The following is a 23,591-nucleotide window of genomic DNA, read 5'->3' as shown; positions in this document are numbered from 1 at the left end:
TATAACTAAAAAGTTAAAAACTTCATAAAATGAGGTAGAAGTGACTTTAAAAGTCTGAAAGTAAACATGAGAGAAAAAAAGAGTTTATAGAAAGTTAAAGTTGCTTCATACAAAGAATAATTAGAAAACAGTTGCTCAATTTTCAGATGATGGGTTAAGATATGTCTAATCCCAAAAGATTGTTTTACTCTTTGCTTTTAATAATTTTTGCCAGAAATATACATTCTAGAAAATTTATTTTAAATATTATTATAACAAAGCAATTGACATAAAATCACAGCGGATATTGGTAACAACTTTAACTTTTTAAGAAAATCTTAAAAGTTTTTTGGGCCTTTTTTATTTACTCTGTCTATCTCCTCCCTGGATACTTTCACTGATTGTTGGATGATTCTAGCAGACTCAATGTCTTCCTTTTTATCCATTAAAAAATTTCTTTGGCTGTGTTTGGAGGCATTGACCTGCTGAAGATCCAAACCTCCCAGTCCAAGTTTTAAGAAGTACGCTAATTTTGGTACAACCTCTTTGTAGCTCAAAACTTTGTCAAAAAATTAACTTTCTTTTTTGCCAAGTTGGCTTATTTCCATTAAGCAAATTTAGTTGCGTAATTCCAGTGTGCACAGTTTTATGGTCAGTTGCTGCGTTTCCATTACAAATTTATGCTAAACTTTGTCGATATTCCACTTGTAAAAAAACACAATTTTGCTATTGCAGTGGTTCCATTAAATAAAAAATGCAATTAAAGTCACAAGTTTGTTCATGTGATAAGTCATTAAAAACTATCTTCCTCCAACCACTTCCTGTCATTGTCTGTCGTTTCCACCAGTAGTAACAACCGGTTGTTGATCACGTGACTCGTAATGCGAAAAAGTGTTTCCATTGCAGTTTTGCAAAATCCACTAATTTCAATACAGCTGAAACCTCAACCTAATGGAAAACTTTTTTTTTTCTAAGTTGGCGTGTTTCCATTAAGAAAATTTATTTTTGTAATTCCAATTTGTGCAACCCCCCCACCCCCCCAAACAAACCATCATCCTCCAACCACTTCCTGTCATGTTCTTGTTGTTTCCACCAGTGGTAACATCTGACTTTATTTTCATGTTTCCATGAAGCAAATTCATTTTTGTAATTCTGATGTGCACAATTTTATGTCAAATAGGAACGGAATAACGCTGTTATTTTAACATTTTGTTTTGTTCGTTTGAATCAGTTTGTTAAACTGAAACATGCAGAAGTTTAGATGTTATTCTGTAACCAATGATTTCAGTAAGTTTTGAAACAGTGAGATTGAATCAAATTGACTAAATCAACTGAGATTATTTTGCTCTTTTTGTTGTAAATGACAGATTTCATCTGAGTTCTTGACTTTCTATCTCAGATTATTTTGTTCATTTGTTCTTTTTCCAGTTGTAATTTCACTTTATTAACAGAAAAGTTTATTTATAGAAAGACCAGTTCTTCTGTGTTGTTTCTCTCTTTTCAAATCCCCAACTGGTCACAAAGGGAATTGTTCCTTTCCACTGTCGCCATGTGCATCAGCGATATGCGGGATTATAGAAAACGTTTTAGTAGTTGGTGTTTAAAAAGTCAAGTTTATTTGTGTTGCACGTTTCAGCAACAAGGCAGGACTTTTTTTATGAAACCTAACGTAACAAATATTACATTTTGTCAAACGCCAACACCAGGAGTAATCACCACTAAATAAATTAATCAGCTGTTTTTAAGCAAAGGCAACTCTGAACAGGTTTTTTAGTCTGTGTTTCGGCTGTTTCCAGTTTTCTGGAAATAGAAGCTGAATTCTGCTTCTCCATGTTTGGTTCTGGTTTGGGATGCAGAGCTGACCAGAACCAGATTGATCTGGAAGGTTGACTAAAAATTCACTGCATTTGAAAGCATTTGATTTAATCTGAATCTATATTATTGGAATAATCTGATTTACAAAATCCTACTTCTTCCTGTAAAGTGAATCAGTTTGTTTTGTAGGTGCTGTTAGGCAACAGTAACTGTGAATTGGGATTGTATTAATACAGTGAACCCTTGCTATTTCGCGGTTCACCTTTCACGGTCTCGCTGCTTCGCGGACTTACATCGCGCATTGTGTTCTGCATTCTGATTGGCTAAACAGTCTCTCTGCTTCTTCTCTACCTGTGTGTCAATAACTTTGCGGTTTAATATGTACACGTACGTAAAACAGCTTGCCATATTTAACATAATCGATGGTGGCATGTCGGTTTATAAGAATCTTTTTGCACAGAAGAAAAAAGAGCGACAACAACTACCGATAACTATGTTCTTCTGTTGAAAAAATCCACCTGCACCGCGGACTTTAGAAGAAAAAACCGCTACAGAGCGGAGTCAGGATGCAGCGGCTCAGTCAGAAGAGCAGTGAAATACACGGGAGTCACTATTTGTCCTACTGTACTTTGTTTTGTTTTTTTCATAATCATTTTTATTTTCTCCAATAACTCGGGTCGCGGTGGTGCGGCGCTGATCTCCGCAATTTGGGCACGGGAATCCGCCTTCAGTTCGTATTGATCATTAAAATTATTATTTTACAGTACAGTAGTTATTTGTAAAAAAAAATAAAGTTTATACAGTACTTTTATTTGTTAAACAAATGTTTGGGCCTGTAAAAAGGTTTTGTTCTTTGGTTTCAATGTATTATGGAGTATTTTATTGTATAATAATTGTAAAAAAAAAAGAAGGTTATTACTTCGCGGATTTCGCCTATCACGGGTTCTTTGTAGAACGTAACCCCCGAGAAAAACGAGGGTTCACTGTATACTAATTGGAATTGATTTTATTTATTTCCGGTTTGTTTGTGAAGGTGTGAATCGAATTCTGATTTTAATCAAAAAAACCAACTCTGGTCCGATTTCAAACCTCAGTCTTAGTTTGTGAACTCTGGTACGGTTTGAATGCATATGTGAACACTAAGTGGAATGGAAACCACTTCAAAAGTAGGAAGTGGACTACATGTTAGCGCTAGCGGGAGATATGACTTGTGATCTTTTACCAGAGATGCGTAGAAAAATCCTACAACCCTTAAAATATTTATTCTACAACCACTCCATTTTTATTTACATTTTGTGAAGAAAGAAATTGCACTCAGTGTTTCCTTCAGTGGTTCTTGGTGCAACATTCCCATAGGCAAAGAGGGGAACAGGTTTTAAATTAGTTAGGTTGGTTTGAGTCAGTGCAGTGAGAAAACGAACCACAACAGCTGAAAATAAAACAAATGTTGTGATTTTTGTCCTCAATCGAACCAAATCTGAAAGCACCGTCGATTAGAGTTGGTGATAAAGATATTGAGACTGAACTTATAAAAATATATATTTTTATTCAATAAAAGTTTAGCTAACTATGACAAGACAAGATCTTGTCTTACTCTTTTCTGGTGTTTCTAACCTGGAAAAAAAGAGCTGAAGGAAAGATGGAGAGAAGGTGAAAACAGGAACAGAGACACGAGTCAAAAACCTGAAAGTGTTTCCTGAGCTTTTATTTAAATCTACGTGTTCGTGTTGTGCGTCCGTTCAGGAAAAAAACAAAAAAACCCATCTGTGGTCACAGTGATGTCATTGGCAAAAGAAGAGCAATTAACCATCACACACACGCATACACGCACACACACACGCCGGAGCATGGTGTGGGATAAAACAGAGCTGTAAAAACAGGACCAGCTTGCGGCCAGTCAGACCGTTACCCAGAGTGCTTTGGGCCTGGATGGTTGTCAGTAGGTTCCGGTCGGCGTGGCAACAAAGCTTATTAATCTGCTGATGGAGGGCCAGCTGCAGAGGTGGCAGACACACACACACTCACATTTACACACACACACACATTAAGCAAAGACAAGCAGTCACCCTTTCACACACACATCTAAAATAAGCACAAGTGACTATTTGTTGTGATGAAATTTGCACGCATGCACCGCTCTCCCAACACACGCCCAGCGCTGCTGCTCACCTCCACATCCAGCGCCGCGTCCTTTAAACACAATCTGGCAACATGCATTGCTCACCTTCTTTTTTTCTTTTTTCTCTATCATTCAGCATTTCTGATTGGTTTCGCAAATACCGAGAGAAAGAGAGTAAGCCTGAAAGTGTGTGAGTCTCTCTTTGTGTGTTTTTCTACAACTTTAATGCTATTCCCTCAGCATATCCCTGCTGGTTGCCTAGAGACAGGGATTTGAGCGAGGCCCCTTGGTTCATTCCCACACAGTCCTCTGGTGTGTGTGTGTGTGTGTGTGTGTTGAAAGGATATTTCTCCCCTATGCCTTTTGATTCGTTCTCAGTGTGAAGCGGCTCCCTGCAGAGACAGTATGGGTGGGCAGAGGAGGAGGAAGAGACGGAAAACGGTGCACAAAAAAAAGAGAGATGAAGAGTGGACAGGAAATCTTGAAAGTGAAAGAGCAGAAGGACAGCAGGTTGAAAAAAAGAGAGGTGATTGAAGGAGTGAAAGAAAGGAAGAGGGGAAACGAGGAGAGAAGTTAGTCTGAGTGAGCGATGGAGAAAAGAGGGCAAACATCAAGGTCTGGAAACAGACGGCCAAACTTTCTCTCCTTTTTTTGTCCACAAAAACAAGATTCTCCTCCAACAGGAAGAGGAAGTTTCCAAACCTGCAAGGGTCTGGGGCAGGATAGGCGACAGATATAAGTGTTTCAAAAGGCTACAAATCTAAGATGAACTGTGATATTTTACAGAATTATATACAAATGTGAGTTTAGTAACTAAAAATTATACTGAACTAAGAGTAGAACTAGTTCAACAAGTAAGAGTAAAAAGTATCCATCCAAGAAATTAGAGTAAAAAAAGTATTTGGTAAAAAGTTGACTCAAGTACTGAGTAACCGATTAAATTATAAATCACTTAATATTTAGAAATTACATCGTCAGATGGGCCAAAATATAAAGTAAAGTGGACATTTTGGAAGTTTAAGAACCAAAATGACAATAATTCATATAAGTAACAAAACAAGTAACAAAATCAGGTCAATAAAATTTTTCCAAATCAGTTTCTTTCAATAAAAAACTCATGAAACTTTAACAGAAACTGCAGTTGTGTGTCTGTGTCTGGTGAATATTTGGTTAAAACATGTTTGCTTTTCATTCAGTGGGAAGAAAATCCAAAAGTTTGCTCAAATAAGGGTAAAAATACTTCATAATAAAATTACTCTAATAAAAGTAAAAAGTACAGCGTAGTAAAAATACTCCTAAACGTAATAATAAAAAAAAAAAGTTGCTCCAGTAAATGTACAGTAACTAGTTACTACACAACTCTGAACTTACACTGCAAAAACACAAAAGCATTTTGGGGTAGTTTTTATTGCAAATATCTTACTACACTTAAAATGAAACTTACAAGTAACATTTCAGCAAGATATAGTAGCTTGTTTCAAGTCATGGATTCCTTAACATTGATTTTAAAAAGTTCAGATTATTTCATTTATAAGACTGGAAAATGTCTTGTTATAAGTGTACTAGTACTTCTAAAATTAATATTAATGAATTATTTACTACCAGCTGCTATATCTTTAAGATATTTGCATTAGAAACTAGACGACTAAAACTTAAGATTTTAGAATTTGCATTGACAGTTTTCAAACAATTTTGCCTAACATACGTTTAAAAACATTCCTAAACTCATCATGCCATTCAGATTATTACCAAGACTCAACTGTAAAATGTTTAGTTTTAGGTAAAATAAGCTGCGAATGGCAAATTATTGGTCGTTTGATCAGTGTTTATTAGTAAACTATGTCCTTTTGGTACAAAGTGTAGAGCAGAATTGTAAGGTATTAAAATATTCTCTGTAGTTAATAATAAAACGTATTTTATTAGTTGAAATGAAACTTCAGATGTGACAGATGAACAGTATCAGATACAAAGTTTTAGTTGATATTTATTGACTGATTGGAAGAACAAAAGAGCTAAAAGTAAGAATATTGACCAGCTTAAAATGCATCATCATGCTACAAATCCAGATGATTCATTGAGGTTTCCACATAAATTGTTCTCTTGATGGTCTTTTAAATCAAACTTGTGCCAAACCTTCAGCCATTTAAAAGTGAAGGTTTCTGAAAAACGGCACTGGAATTATATTGACTCAAAATATTTGCATATTTAAGCTTTACATGGCGTAAAAGCAGCTACTCACGTGTGAAGACCTTTTCTGAAAGTTTTATAAGCTGAATGTAAAACGTTGGTCACATATTTTTCAAAGCAGATCTATGCATTAAAAATATTTTTTTAATCCACATTTTCACCTTTCTGCATGAAGGATGATTCACGTTGTCAAAGCAATAAAATTAGCAGCTATCAATGTATTTTTGATACCTGAAAACAGTCAGTTTTTAGCTGACCTGCTAAAGCCAAAAGTGTTAAAAAATGCCCAGAATAAAGTTTCATCCAGTTTGATTGTATGGTAGCACTGGCCTCTGTAAATATCCAATATTTTTTAACTTTGCTACATGTTGTCACATTGAAAACTTAAGGCTGAATGTATTTTATTGAAATTGTTTGTACTTTTGCTAATTTTGAAAAAGTTTAGCGCACTTAGCTTAGGGGGAAGCTAAGTGCGTTAGTGGTAATATTTTTGCTTGTTTTGTAAACTTGAAGTTGAACAAAGTTCGACATCTGTGTTTAAGTTTTTATTGACTTTTAAGAATTCAAGTAGTTAGACATTTATATTCATGCTCTTATTTTGAAGGCGGTGGAAACTGTTTCCACAGCAGTTCCGTTTCTGGCTTCCCCTCCTCACCCCCCAAAAAACTTCATTTCCAACAATACCGGCACAAAATAAAACATGGACAGTAGAGAACAAGATAAAAGCTTAAATATAATATCTGATGGCATTTTAGAACATGTAAATTGCAATGTTTAAATTATATTGGTGAGGGTTGTAGTCTTCCAAGGACAAATATAATTTCAATTAGCGCTACAACATTAGCTTCTGCTAAATTCCGTGTTGGTGTAGCGCTTTAGCATTAGCTTCTGCTAAATTCCGTGTTGGTGTAGCGCTTTAGCATTAGCTTGGACTACATTTTGTGTTGTATAGAGCTTTAGCACTAGCTTCTGCTAAATTACTCGTCGGTGTAGAGCTGTAGCGGTATTGGAATTAATGGTTATTAATTCTTTAGGGATAGCGCAGCTAATTTTTTAGTTAGCTACCACTGTTGTTTTAGACTTCTAGACTTCATTGAGAGAAACTTGTTAACCATTATTAGGAAGCTTATTAACCCTTTATTGAGCCTTAAGGGGTCAATAAAGTATTTTTGTTTTTGTATTTTTTTAAACAAGGCAGGAAGACCATTTTCAAACTAAAAATAGATTTAAATAGTTAAATCTATTTTGTCACTAGATAGCATTTGTCAGTTGAGATTCAGAAAATGTAAACTTTTTGCCCTGCACGTGAAATATTATGTGTGGCAGAAACCAAACGCTACATATGAGTCTGGAAACACAATCCTTGTTGTGAAGCATGGAGGTGGTGGTATCATAATGTGGAAATGCTTTTGTTTAGCTGGGATGCTAAATGGTTTATCACGTGAATTTCCTGGAAACAACATTAAAATGTGACTCCAAGTTCAAGCGGTGTAAATACTTTTGCAAGTCACTTTATTTGCTGCAGTTTTTACTTACTTGGAGCTACAACCACATTTAATGTCAGCTGAGAATAACTTTTTGCTGACAATAGTGATTTTTTTTCCAACAATGAGAATAAAAAATTACTACTCCCGTGGCACTAATAACAGCTATTTCAAATTACAATGGAAGTTATCTTTGTTGTACTGTCACGATGTGAGTGACTGAAGTTTCAATTTCCACAAATTTCTTCCTACGTCCATCAGTCTCTCTTTTTCTTTTTTACAGGATTAGTCATCTTCTTCCTACACTGTACTAAGAGGGAAAAATGACAATTTAATTTACTTATTAGACTTTTAGGAATCAGAATATAACCAGGATTTTAAAAGCAACCAGTTTTAAAATCTTGGGAGATGGAAACTTTGGAAACTTGCTAGGTTGTTTAAAAATAATAATAATAAAATGCAAAGTTATAAGATAATCTTGCTGGAGAAGCAAACCTTAAATGTTAACCATTAATTCACTGGAAAAGCAGAATATCTAACAAAGTATTGTTTAGTTTCTGGTGCAAATATCTGTACTTTACATTTTCCATTGTAAGAAAATTATATCCATAATAATTTTATCCTTATTATAATTTAAAAGTCTCCATCTGCACCTACTGGCCAAAATTGTATCATTTTGGAGTCGCAGCTCAGGGCCACAAAAAATCAGTCCAAGACCACAAATGGCCCCTGGGCCGCACTTTGGACACCCCTGTTTTAAGTAAATAAATTCTTAATATTGATGGAAAAGTACCAGTTCCACTGGCAGATTATTTCATTTATAACATGGGAAATTTTTTTTGTTATAAGTGAAATAATCTGCCAGTGGAACTAATAATTTTTCATCAATATTAAGAAATCATTGATTTAAAACAAGCTCTTATTTCTTGTTAAAAAGTTACTTATAAGTTAGTTTTCTCTTGTGAACTAAGATATTTGAACTTAAAATACTATGTTTTTTGCTTTTCTCACTCAAATATTTCCTCGCTTGCTTTTTGTTGTCCTCCTTTTTGCTCCTTCATCATCTCCTCATCATCACTTCTCCAAAACTTAAAGCCTCCTGATCTGAGTAAGCCCCCCCCGGACCCCCCCTGCATACCTCCCTGCTGATGTCAGACTCTAAATGAACACGCGCGCGTCTGCGTGTTCGCGCGCGTGTTCGTGTGTGCGACTGGGTCAGGCTTGGTTGCCAGGACGATAGGCACTCCAACAGCTTTCTGCTCCGACGCTTTGAGCTCTGAGCTCCCCTCAAAGCATCATGGGAAAACAATTAAAACCTCCTCCAAATCTCTCTTGCTCTGCCTCTCGTTCCTTCTCTTTGTCATTCTATCCCTCCTTTTCTCTTCATTTCCCAGTCTAACCCTCTCCATCTCGCTCGCTTTCTGACAATCTTCACTCAAGCTTGAGCCTCCCTCTGAATTGAAAACAAGTTTTAAAAAAAAATTTGTATGTACTGTTTTCCACCTGAGATGTCTCTTATAGGAGCAATACAACAGGGGGAGCTTTATGCTAAACACTGTAGTTTGTGTGCATATGTGCGTATGCACCTGCGTGAGAAGGATTTTCTTTTAATATTAATAGTTCAGTGGAGTGAACTTTTGTTTAGTTACCAGTAGATGTTCAGGAGAAAGTCTTAAATCGTACCTGAGAGTTTGAAACTATGCTCTGAGTTTTATGTGTTAAAACTCAGGTTTCAACAAATAAATTTACTAATATTTAACTGTCTTTTACATGTTTAACATTTACACACAATAATTTTTTATTTCAGGAACGAGCTGTGAAATTTTTGTGAATCAAGAATCGCTAGAATTAAAATATGAAACTAAAAGTTTTTCTGCCTTCGCAAAAGAACAGATTTTAAAATTCAGACAATTTTGACGTTTTCAACTTTTGTTAAAATACTTTGAACAGTCTTTTGTTTTTTTTTTGTTTAGCTAACTGGGTTTTTCTAATCTAAACATAAGTTTTGCTTGTTATTAACCTTGTAAAAATCTCTGACTCAATTGTTTTATTTGTATATAGAAAGTGTATAGTCATTTATAAAAAAAACAGTGTTGCTCAGCAGACCACAACAACCAGAAAGTGTTGAAAAAGCATTTTTAAAATAAATTATAAAATGTTTTACATTGCAAAAACATAATCTGACCAAATATTTAGTTTTTAGTTCAAATATCTTGTACTCTTTTCAAATTCATTCTATGAGACCAAAATAACTTACAAGAAACATTTTAGTAAAATATAGGAGCTTGTTTTAAGTCAGTAATTCCTCAACTTTGATGAAAAAGTTCTAGTTGCATTGGGAGATTTTTTTTCGCTTAAAACATTTTTTCCATGTTAAGATAATCTGCCATCGGAAGTAGTACTTTAAAATCAATATTAAGGAATTATTTCCTTAAGAAAAGCTCCTATTTCTTGTTGAAAAGTTACTTGTAAGTTAGATTTGTCTTATTTCAAATCAAAGATATTTACACTAGAAACTAACCAATATTGTGTAGGAAATGAAATTGAAATAATCTTGTTCATGCGATAAGTCATTAAAATCATGTAAACAGTAACATGAAATATATTAATTCATCCAATCAGAGGAGACATTGGTGTTTTACTCAGGCATTGAAGCGACAAGCCCCGCCTGCGTGGGAGTGGCTAGTTAATTCATTGTGTGTCATTCAACACGTTGGACTGCCACACAACGTTTAATGAACTGTGTGATGCTGTGAGAGCTCTGGTGGAGCCAAGAACAAAAAACAAACCGTCATCATCCTTCTACTTCCTGTTGTCTTTTTCAGCATTTCTGCCAGTAGTAGCATCCAGTTATAGATCACATGATTCGTGTGATGCAAAAAAAGTGCTTCCATTGTTGCAGTTCTGCGAGATATATCTATTTCAATATGACTGAAAAACAACCCCATCCTACCGCCAAAGTTTTATTTAAAAAACCCTTGTTTTTCTAAAACTTCTATTTGAGAAAACAAAAATTAAACAAAAATTTCCTCAATGCTTCATTAGGTAAATATAATTTTGTACATTAAATTTGCACAATCCACAGTTCTCATGTGATCTTGCACCTCTGTGAACTTTGTAACTGACAGCCATCTCGGCAGGCAGTTGCTGTGGAGTTGCTATGACAACAATGAACAATTCAGAAGCTTAGAACAAGCTCTCGCCTTGTTCCTATCTAACTTATGAACAATATAAATACATTACAGCTATTACTCTTTACAATTTTTGAATACTTTACCCACCTCTGTGTAATACTAAGATAAATATCGGTGATATTTACTGTAGTACTTACTGCTGAACTAGCAACTAGCTAGCTAAGATGGACATGTAGCCTACAAAATATTGGTTATATTCTGTTTCTGAATGTTTTACACATTATTTTACAGATACCTTATATTAAAACTAGCTAACCTGCTAATCGGTCCAATAACGCCTGGATCAAAACCCTAAGGCGTTACATGATACCAGCTCTTCTCTACCTGGATGCACTTTTTCTATCGCCATCATTGTGATTTGCATTAATGCATTTTCATTAACTTATCCCGGCTTTTCATCTTCACATGCACTTTGCAAATTTAATTAAGCCCTGCTTCCCGTCTTGTTGCATTCCACAAACAGCCGAAATAATTTTGGGAGCTGCATTAATTTACTGCACATTGGCATTTTCCCATCCCAAGCCGTCACATTTTCTGTCTCTGTCTGACAAACTTACTGTAGTCATAGATAATTCATTTGATTCCAAATTACAGCTTTCTGTGGTGCTGCGCGCTCTGCTTGCAGTGGTTTGTTGTGACAGGCGAGCTCGCCGCTCGTCTCCAGCCGTGATTTCTGTCGGCTCTGATGACAAAGATATCATGCAGAGCGTCTTTAAACATGAAGCTGACATGTAGCACTTATCCACTCACTCACACAGAACAAGACAGAGGTTGCCTCTCATGACACCTCCCTCATTTCCCATGATGCACATGGAAGGGGTCGCCTCCGCATGACGATTAATAATAATGAGAGTTCTTGAACATTTTGGGATGTACTTTTTAGAGTTGTTTTTTTTTTTTTGCTTAGGATGGGGAGGGAAGCTGAGAGGGGACAAAAGCTGCCAGAGAGCCATTGTGTTTCCATAAAATACAACATTTCTTCTATTGTGTGTGAACGATCCACTTATGAACACAGTTACATTGTTCAAGACTTTTGCGACTCCGATTCAAATTTGCATTAGAAACAACAGAAAGGTCTCGTTCTGTGACAGGAAAGAGGATAGAGTAAAATACAAGATAAAGGTCAGAAAAGACAAACGAAGCAGGAAAAAACGCTCTGCAAAAACACAAAATCTGCAAATATTTTTGGTCTACTTACTTATACACTTGAAATGAGACAAAACTAACTTACAAGTGAATTGTCAGCAAGATATGAGCTTATTTTAAGTCAATAGCTCCTTAAAGAGGCAGTATCATGTAAAATCAACCTTTTCAAACCTTCTATCATATTATAATGTTGTTCCTTCATCAGAACCAGACCTGGAGTGTTGCTTTTATTCTTTTGTTGATTAAGAAATCCCCTAATCTCCATGACAACCATTCAGCTGAGCAAAACGCCTGGGTGGATGTAGCCCCGCCTATGAGGCCCTGCTCCTCCCCCCACTCAGCTCCTTCAGATTAGCCAGCAGCATTTAGCAAACACCTGGTGGAAGTTTCAGAAAGAGTTAAGAGACAGATTTAATTTCAAGGTGTTAAATCATGAAGTCAAATTTCTTTTAAGTCATATTTGATTTATACAGCATTTTTATAACTGAAGTTAACAGTTACTTGATTATGCTATAAAACGGCACGATGAGCCTAGAAAACGCATAATACTGCCTTTTTAATATTGATGATAAAGTACTAGTTATAAGTGAAATAATCTGCCAGTAAAACAAGACGTATTAAAATAGTTAAATCAAAAATTATTTCTTTCTTTCGTTTGTGTAGAAAGTCTGGTTCATTTGGCAAGGTGTGAATTGAGCTCTGATGCTAGTTGTCCTCCAAACCTTGGTCTCGGTTCAGTTGAAGTGAACTCTGGTGCAGTTTGAGTGAATATGTGAACACCAAATGAACCGAAGATTGCTCCAAAAGCAGGAAGTGGATTTACCCAGCAGGGCATTCTAGGTAAATACAACCGAAACAACTAGCGCTGTATGGCTCATAGGCTCTTACCAAAGACAAAAGAAAAATCCTACAATCGTTAAAATCTGACACCACTCCATTTTTGTGATGAAGGGAGTTGCACTCAATGTCTTCTTCAGAGGTTTTTATGTTGTATAGTAATTGGTTCAGCGCCCTCACAGGCGAAGAGGGGAAGATGTTTTTCAAAGTGTTTGGTTTGGCACAGTGAGAAAGAGCAGCTGAAAATGTAACAAATGTTGCAATTTTGGAACCAAAATGGAACCAAATCTATCAAACTATCAGATGGAAAAACACCCTAAAAGTGAACTTTGGCAGTTTTTTCTTTCCACAAGAAATGTGGAGGGAGATGTAAAAATGCATTTAGGAAAAGGAACTGACTTATAGCAGCTCCCAAAATACTTATCATTTGAGTTTTAGATATTTTTCTACTGTATTATAACTGATACAAAACATCAAGTTCTGCAGAAACTTGGTGATGATGGATTTACATGACCCACCCATGTGTTTTGAAGATAGAAAACACAGTTGAAGCATGATTTCACACTCAACTTTTCTAAAAATTTTCTGCTAGTGCAAAAAGGGAGGAAATAAAAACGTAGAAGAACAAACATGGATTAGAAAAACCCGACTTATCAGAGCTCAAACCGGAAAGCAGAGGCCTCACAGGAATTCTGGTGACCTTTTCTTGTGTTAATCAATGTGGAGAATGGCTGGATGGTCTAGCCTTAGGCTGCAGTATTCTCACACACACACACACATCCCTACGTGTGTTTGTGTCTTGTGTGGACTTTACATCGACTTCCATTCATTTTCTACAGCCTAACTTTTCCCGTAACCATCACAAATGTAACCCTACCTGTAACCAAAAGTCAATTCACACCTTAGTCCTAAACCAAACCTAAAATGTCCCCATAAGGAGCCGTGGTCCCCATGACCCCACATTGTTGACAGAAACAGGTCCCCACAAGGATATAAAAACCGAGTTCACCGATACACACACACACACACACACACACTCACTCAAATAGAGGGAGGGAAATATCAAAGGACCCAGTGTATCTCCCAAACTCAAAGAGCCCTACTTGTTTGCTACATGACATCCCTCCAAAAATGATTTGTGTGTGTGTGTGTGTGTGTGAGTGTGTGTGAGACCTCTTAGCCAGAACTTGAGTGCTTCTGTCAGCTTGAACTGTCTCCCAAGGCACACAGCACTGTTTCATTAAAGACGGCAGGGGAACACATCTCTTATTTTGGTTCTCAATGTTCTCTTTATCTCGCTCGCCCATCTCTCTCTCTCCTCCTAACTGCTGTTTTGACAGCTATTGTGGGCGTGGCCAAAAAAAAAGGCTGCTAAAGAAATTTGTCTGTCGATCAGACGGTGTGTCTGTCAAATTTTCGGCTGATAAATTGTTGGGGGGGGTGATGAGGCATCGGACTCACCCAAATTCTCCCCTCTGCCTCTTCCTCTACTTTTCAATCTTCCCGACATGCATTAAAACCCAAATGAAGGGAAGAGCCACAATTTCAAAGATAAGATTTTTCCATTTGAATATGAATACAAGTTGGTTTTGTGTGTGTGTGTGTGTGTGTGTGTGTGTGTGTGTGTTTGCATGCTGGGAGCATTTTCTCTCCATCAAGTTTTTGCTTTTGTAGCAGCCGGACTTATCGGCCAATCAGAGGTGGCCATGTTGTTGTTAGGTGATCTGTTATTCTTGTGCCTGTAATCTTTTTCCACCAGGATGTCAAAGTCTGAAATGGAAACGCATCACTGAAGGAGAAAAAAAATCACAGAAATGAAAACGTGCAGAAATCAAATGACAAAAATGGCGATTTGATCAGAAGTTTGCATTGGCTTTACAAAACAAATAAAACGTTAAATTTAGATTTAAAAATAAATCAAAACATCTTAGTTTTGAACTTTAATCACAGGAACTTCCTGAGTATTGTTAGTGTAAAGAAGTAATGATATATGATCACTGGTGCTTTTGATGTGAGTGATGGGGCTTCCTACTCAGGACACCATTCTGTTTGTGGGTGGTGTGAAAAAATAAAAAAAATGAAAAATTAATATTATGAGAATAAAGTTGAAACAATGAGTTTCAACTATTTTTGTAATACAATTTAAGGATTCCTGGAATCCACACCAAACATTACAATTAATTCATCCTTTACAGACAATATGAAAAAGACGTCATTGTCTTCCTTAAGACATAAAACAAATTAAATTAAACACAAAATTCAAATCAACCTATTCAGCAGTTGTAACGTCTTGTAAACATTACATAAATACATTACCTCACAGTTTCAGCAATATCAAAACTAAATTAGGAGCAGCCGACCGTGCAGCATAGTATGACCATTTTACGTACACTACCAGCTGTCCGTTTCTAGACAGGCTTTAAAGGAGGCATTTGGTTGTTTGACATCCATCATGGTGGCGCGGGCGGAGTTCTGATGTCACGTGCAAAAGGTCAATAGGTCAGTTTATTTACTAAAAAAGTAAATTTAATATTTTTCACTGACTTGTGAACCCGATTCTCAAGTGTAAATATCTGAAGGCAGGTGAGTAGATATTTTTGCTAATGAGTGCAAACTGAGGTTTTATCCTTGACATCATGTAAGAAACGCCACTGCAGTTCCTCCATTCATCACAGCTAAATAGGTTGGGTCTCCGTTGATGTTCTCCAGCTTCAGAGATTCGCCTGTGCCGATTAATTGCTGTCTGATCGCTGCTGCTGCTCCCTGCTAATTTTTCACAGCCTGCGGCGGCTTCGGTGTGAGGGTTTCTGGCGGTAATTGTGCGGTATTTGTTGCTAATAGGATAATAATTGGCGCAGGTGCAGAAAGCTGGGTACTTATTGGGCCTGTTGAGGAGATATGGAGATTGGCGTCACGCCAGGGTTTCCTGCTGTGCCGCGCGACAACGCAGAAATGTAAAAACACGCTTTTAAAACCAGCGCTACACAGAGGGAGGGTAATTATCCATGTTTTCCCCCCTCTTATCCAACTCTGTATGTGGCTCTGAAAATGTTGCACTTTTGTATGAATCTGTTTTCATTCTTTTCTCTCTGCCCTTTTTCTAAGTTTTTGTCATCTTTTAAATTAAATCCTGATCTAACTGTTGGGTGTGATAACAGCAAACAGAAAATTACTCATGCCTATGCTGAGTTTTAGTTCTAAAAACATTGGTTTTAGCATTTAAACAGGGGAGTATGTGAAACACTTTGAATCAATTGGGCTAATAGAAAAAACAGCAAAGGTAATAAAGTTTCACATCTCTTATTTTATGTTCATACATAGGTAACCATGTGGATTTTTGCTTCTTACAGTCGTGTTTTCTCTACCTTCTCTTCATCCACCTAAATGTATCTTCTGAAAGATTTTGAAAGAATTTAAGGCTGTTCTTTTTTTTTTTTTTAACTCATACCGATTAAGAAAGGCTAAAGCAAAACAACTGTACCGTGTTAACCACTTTAGAGTGGATTGACGCCAGCCCTGTTTATTTCGCTTTACTCTTGCTCCAGTCCATTAGCCTAGCAAGTCTGGTTCATTTGTGGAAGTGTGAATTTAACTTTGAGCCAAAACCAGGCACTCTGGTCCGCCTATAAACCTCGGTTTTGGTTCGGTTGAAGCAAACTCTGGTGCTGTTTGAATGCATATATGAACCCCAAGCGGACTGGAGACTGCTTTAAAAACAGGAAGTGGACTACAGTGCAGAGCATTCTGGGTAAATACAATCAAAACAAACATAGCCTATCGCTAGCAGGAGAAATGACTCATTGTTTTTTACCAAAGATAAATCCTACAACCACTAAAATCTGACGCCACTCCATTTTTGTTTACATTTTGTGAAGAAGGAAGTTGTCCTTGGTATCTTCAGAGGTTTTTACATCATTTTCTTCACTAGTTCTTGGTACAGCGCCCCCACAGGCAAGGAGGGGATCAAGGTTTTCACAGAGAAAGAGAATTGTAACATCTCAAAATGTGTCAAATGTTGTAATTTTGGTCCCAAATTGAACCAAATGGATTAGGTGATAAAACACCCTTACAGTAAGGATTTGCAGTCAAATCACCATCAATCAAGAGTGTAATCTTATTATTCTCAGAATTTTTATGAATCTAGTGAATCTAAAATCTTATTTATCCAGACATATCAAACCACAGCAACGTTACAAAGTCACACCTAAACTTAAGGTGAACAATAAAACTTATGCCTTTTCAAGGATAACAAATCTATATAAACACAAATTAATTATAATTTCTAAAACTGGAGACAAATGAGTCACTGAATGTGCTGAGTAACGCCTCTGAAGCTGCACTCATGATTAAAGCGGGAGATTTCCCCTCTAAGGTCAACCTCTCACAGAACAGGACGCTGTATTTGGGAAGCAACAGCCGCGTTGTGATCATCTCCCCTCGCTCTCCTCAGAGACTCCTCCGCCTTGAATATGGTGATGATATTAACACTAATCGTAATATAGCTGGCGAGAGATACAGGCTGCGCCGCTTTGAACTGTAAATGGGGTTGTGTTTGGAGGAAGAGAGGCGATTAACTGCTGCGAGACGGTATAAGACGGTAAATCTGGGGAAGTAAGCAACCCCAACCTAACACAGTCATAAACAAATAAGCGAGCTCTGCTTCTCTACCCCCCCTGTTCCCCTCTACACCAATTCAAATCAGTTTGGATTAGGACAGAATATGGGAATATTCCCTTTTAATGTCTCGGAGACGCACAGAGCGGATGCGGCTTCTACCTCTTATGCCCCCGTACCCCTCCACCGCCACCGTCGCCACCTTAGCGCATGGCTTTTGGAGATGTGCTGTGTTTAGCCCTGCTTAGCCAAATGAGCTCCTAATAAATGCAGCGCTGAGCCCGTCTTCTGAGCAGCCGCAGATAATTGGAGGGCTTTCTCCTTCGCTTTCGAGAGGGAAGTAATAACGAAGGGGTGGGGTAGAAGGTGGAAGGTGCCTTCACGTGCAGATGAAGGTATTTATAAGGTGGAGTGCTGCTTAAATGTGTGCAAAGGGTGGGCTGGTAGGGATTTGGGTTACGTTTCATTTTGTGATGGTGCGAATATGGAAATATGGGTTTTGGGTCTTTTGTTAATGTCAAAACTCCCTCTCCTGTATTTTTTATTTTTGGTGCATTCACACCAACCCTGTTTAGTCTGGCTTAGTTAAACTCTAGTTTGTCTAGAACAGTATTTCTCAAACTTTTTCGGCGAGGAGCACTTAACCCATTTAACAAACACTGATGGACCACCTAATTCGAAGTTGTCCCGCAGTACCAGAACATCTTAACCTGAAATGAAAATATTAGTCTCTTAAGACACTTATTGTTATTTTCTTTGTTCATGCTGTTTTGTAAATGTGAATGGCCACGACAAAGCCATGAACACGTCTACTCTGGGCATTTTGAGTTATTTTCGGATTCTGAAAGTGTGTATTTTCAGCTTACCAATGATAACACAGAAAAACCGTTGAACAAGTCAAAACCCTCCTATTCTTCCTTTTTGTTACTCTCTGTGTCGGTTATGCTCCACGCAGGCTCGTTGGCATAGCAACTGACTAACGACAGCTCTACTTGTGCATCAGGATTCACCACCAAAAACCACGCAAACATTTCCCACACAGAGAAAAAAACATTCAGTCAGTTACAGTTTTATGCTTTCAAACTCGATGTTTATTCTGTGATTATTAATAAGTGTTTGTCTGAACACTGCGGTGGTTGATTACCTAATTTAAACACCTGATTATTGATTATCTGTCAGAGTTGGTGTGGGTCGCCTTGTTTCTTTTTTTAATTTTTCAATTTCAATTTTTTTTTTTTACTGAACCTAAACACAGAATTCCACAGCACATCTACATGTTAAGGTTGTCAAAGTCAAGCTAGCATAACTGAACTACTTCCTTGTCCCCTTCTATTTGTGTTTTTATTTTTTAAATTAAAACTTTTTTCTGACCTTGTTATCTAGTGTTGACAGTTGGTAGCAAAGCGCTGCGCCCCTTTTTCTTTTATATAACACATTTGAATTTAAGATTTAGCGCCTTATGTTGACAACTGTCAGCTAAAACCAATGCTAGTCATCGTTAGCAAGCAGCTTTTTGTCCTCCAGCAGAAAGCTATGCGGCAGGATCTTGTGCGCATAACGTCACGCTGCATCATTTCTATAAGCTCTGAGCTTCTTATGTGTCTACTTGGGTTTGAAGTGACAAAAAAACAAGCAATGTGAGAGACTCCATATGAATGTGTTGATGTAAATGTTAGTTCAGCCAGACGAGGGCAAAGCTTTTGGAATTTGGCCCAACCACAGAAAGAGCTTCTTTCAGAAAAACGCCAGAAAACATGGAAATACAACTGCAAAAATGAAAGATGCATTCTCTGCAGCAATGTTCCTCTCATCGACATTCACAATAAAATCTCTGCCGCCTTTTGTTGACATTCCCATCTCTTTCTTAGGCACTAATTTGATTTCTAGAAATCAGGGTTTTGTCTCATCGACTGACTGGCAGTTGCCTTTGCCTTAATGAGTGCTGCGTAAAAAAAATAAAGATTTTGTGGATAATGCTCCTCCCTTTCTTGCTTCCCCCCTGTTATATCAAGCTAAAATAATTAATTCACACACATATCTGCGACATTAGTTCCAGAGGAGATAATTAAGAAAATGATTTGGGTATTGTTCCCCAGCATCTATCAAGAGAATGCTGCTATCTGTTTTTAGAAGAGCCTGTAGTCACCATTACCGTATCTTTAAAGGGCAGTGATATTGCGTTTGGTAATTGCATGATGGATTTGAAGCGATGCTATTAATTGAGAAGAGTGAGGAAGCATTCATCTCGTGTTCGTTCTCATCAAGTGTTTGCCGCTCATATGTGAGAGTCTGTGGGGGAGAGATAGTGTGAATGTGTGTTCAAACAAATAAACTATCTCTGTGTCATATTTCTAGTCATCTCAAGCCATTTATTTTTCCGCTATCTGGTGGCAAACATTTGCACGTTGGGCTCATTGTCACGGTTGCACCATTCAGTTGCCGCGCGCCGTGTTTTCATTGTGTCTGTATCTTGTTCATCATGCTAACGTCAACATCTAACATGAAAGACAACTTCTAATCAATAGAGCCGGGCAACGGGCCAAATATTAAATTAAATGATTTCAGGAAGTAGAGTGCGGCTATTTCTCTTCCTCCTTCTCAAAAAGTCTAAACTTTCAAAAGCTTATTTGAATTTTGAAAATGTTCACAAGATCATACATGTAAAAGCTGTGAAAAAGCCTTAATTCTTAAATGTTTAGTTTTGAAACTTTACTGCCGTCACAACATATTAAACAAGGATTAAAGAATGTTTTTTAATTGTCATACCAGCTTTGCTTGTTTGTGGTATGAAAAACGTAAAAAAGCACGAAAATAGACGTTTTTCAGTCTTATGGCTGAAAAACGTAACACAATATAAGCAATATATAACAATTTTGTCAGTCACAATATAAGCAATATATAACAATTTTATTGATTAGTTGTGTGTTTTAAATATCTGAAATATTGCCAAACTGGTGATATGACCTTTCCTGTTTTATCCAGTTTTCACTCCATGTTGTTTTCTATTTTTATGCAGCTATAAGAAACAGTGGCGAAACAAACTGCTGCTACACAAGTTATTCAACAGGTCGTTTTTCACTGTTGGAAAGGAGCAGCTAGGAGTTATTTTGTTGTTTTTACACCTGAGCTAAGTAGCTAAATATCGTCCTCTGGATGCCACCATGACCTACGGAGTCCTGCTAATGACAATATTATGGATTATTCAGGTTTGTTCAAACAGGAAACAAATCCTGGCCTAATCTTTGGCAGAAGCTACTGGAACCGCTGAGTTGCAGAGTAGTTGCACTTTTCTTAAAAATTTAGTTTTTCTCTAGAAAAACAAATTTCCAGATAAATGTGCTGGTGGCAGCACATTGAAGTAACTCCGTTTGTTGTTTTTTATTTATTTTTGGAAGTGACATTGTATTTTTGAACCATTATTTCCTCTGGTTTTAGATGCTGGAAGGATTTTTAATGTTTTTTACAATAAGACTGTTGTTGAATGTAGCTGAAGCTTCCTTTGTTGACCTTTGTTGTCACTTCCACATTAATATTAAAATCCAGATGCAAACAAACAGTTTAAGCTAATAGTTTAAACTGTTTAAACATTAGGCTTCAGTTTAAATTGTTGTTTAAAGAGAAGCTAACGGGATTTTAGGCCAATTTAAAGCAAAAGGAGAGGCAAACACTGTATAGACATTATGATTTATACAAATACTGCAAAACCTGTCAGTATTTTATCCCAAAAAATAAATTTTGTCTCTGTAAATCTTTGTTTCACATACAGTAATATGTTGTTGCTCTTCGTCTTTTTACCCTGATTTTGCGATTTGATCCCAACATTTATTTCTTGGCAAGGAACCATGAATTTTTCTCTGTATCTAAGGTGAAGCAGAAATGAGGTGTATGAAAGTTTTATTAATGATTATGATTATGACCAAAGGTCTTACGGTCTTTTCTTTGACATTTAATCTGTTTAAGTGAGGGACTTTTATTTCTGATGATATTCTAAGAGAGCCATGACATTTGTATTAATGTTTCACTTTTCTTTTTGTTTAAAACTGTGATGTTTCGTACAACAATGCTTCAGTAAAACCACAGAATAAAGCATTCACGGTGAAAGGAATGATTTTATGTATTTAGGGGTCAACTTAATTCAGAGAGAGCTTCTGTCGACAGTTGCATGTCAAAAGATTTGGAACATTCTTAAACTTATATTGTGATTTTTCTTAAATATTTTTTAGAATATTATTTGATTTCCAAGAAAGTTTAAAAAGTGCAAGTTGTCATTGATTTGTCCTTGTTATGGGTTTTAAAACAGGGCCATCAATAACCTCAAAGTTTGTCCTTGATCAAAGTTATGATGTTTATAATTTCTGCCAATGATCAGGTCGGTTCATGGAATGCTTCCTAAAATTGGTAGAAACATTTGTTTCTTGTATAAAGAGACGAAGAAGAAAACTAAATGAGTTGAGCTGAAGGGTCTGATGGACAACTTACAAAATGGCCTTTAATTATTAAATAAAAATCACTCAAGAAAATCCATTCTTCATCCGTTCAGTTGAATATATCTCTTTTTTTCCCCTTCTAAGTCCTAACATGACATTTGTATTTAATAACTAATTGGCTAAACCAAATTTAATGACAATATGAACTGTACATTAAGTTAATAACTACTCATTTTGATTAATTGGTGTGAAAATTTTTGCCTTTACTCATCAGAATAAACATTTGGTGAATAACATTTAATCTGATGTGTATTTTCATGTGATTGGAAATCCATGCATCTACATGTTTCCAGGTAGCATAAGTCGTGTTTTTTGCAGATCAGACAACTGAGCAAACCCTGATGATTAATGGCCTGTCAGCCCCAGGACCAAACGCCTCCTAATGGGACAACAAACCCTGCTAACGCTGCAAGCCTAAATATGAAAACGCTTTAGCAGAGCACAATATAAATGAGAATTATTACACAAACATCTGATTGAAGAGACTTGAAAGTTAATATCTTAATGAACCAGTAAAGACCGCAAGGTGTTGGAAACCTTCTGGTCCGTACCGACATGAAGGCATCATCACCCAACATCAACATTATGAACCTTTTGTGCCACTAAATTTCAAGGTTATTTGGTGATGATGGAGGACATTAAAGGTGTAAAGTTGTTTAATAGAACATTTATTCAACAAGACAATTCAAAGTGCTTTACATGATTAAAACATAACAGAATAAAGGAACTGAAAACATTACATCACAGCAGCAAAAGAAAGAGAAGCTTTAAGTTACAATCCAGACTAAAACTGATGTTTTAGTTATTATTAATTAGAGATGGACATTAATTATGACCAATGGTCATTGGTGGCTATGCTAACAAGGAGGGTTTGAGTGCCGCTTACGCAGACATGATTGACAGCGCTAACACCCTCTTCCTGACTCTATTGTCCTAATATTAACTACAGACCACATGACACTGTTAACAGAAAGAATGATCATATCAATCAACTTATTCCAATATTGTTCATCAAATGCCCATTTTCTGAAACTTGACCGATGATACACTAGAAATTTGTTGCTTTTTTAAAGTTTTATTTGCTACTATTTTATAATTATTCCTGTATAAATTAGAAAACTTGGGTTCAGCTAATTGCAGATTTTCTGTAGTAACTAGTTACATTTACTTTTAGAATAATTTTGTACTGCGCTGTACTTTTTACTTTTACTTGAGTAATTTTAATATTAATTATTTCTACTCTTGAGTAAAATTTCTGAATTTTCTACCGACTGACTGAAAAACAAACATGTTTTAACAGAAAGTTCACCAGACACAAACACACCTGCAGTTTTTGTTAGTTTAATAAGTTTTTTTATTGAATGGAACTGATTTGGAAACATTTTTATTTTGCCTGATTTTATTTTTTGTTCATTATATTAATTGTTTTCATTTTGGTCCTAAATATACCATAATTTTCACTTATCTTTATATTTTGGTCGATCTGATATAATTTTTAAATATTAAATGATTGATAATTTCATCAGTTACTCAGTACTTGAGTAGACTTTCACCAAATATGTTTTTATTCTTGAGTAATTTCTTGGATGGTAACGTTTTACTTTTACTTGAGGAAAAATATGTTGAGGTAGGAATACTTTTACTTAAGTACTTAATGTACAATGTACTCTGCTCAGATTTTGCTGTATAGGATGACAAAAACTGCATATTTACTTGGTTAAATCAGTGC

This window comes from Xiphophorus hellerii, chromosome 9 (assembly GCF_003331165.1).
Source record: "Xiphophorus hellerii strain 12219 chromosome 9, Xiphophorus_hellerii-4.1, whole genome shotgun sequence".
Classification (NCBI taxonomy): domain Eukaryota; kingdom Metazoa; phylum Chordata; class Actinopteri; order Cyprinodontiformes; family Poeciliidae; genus Xiphophorus; species Xiphophorus hellerii.
The sequence above is the reverse complement of the archived record's forward strand: the minus strand, read 5'-3'. Positions refer to the sequence as shown.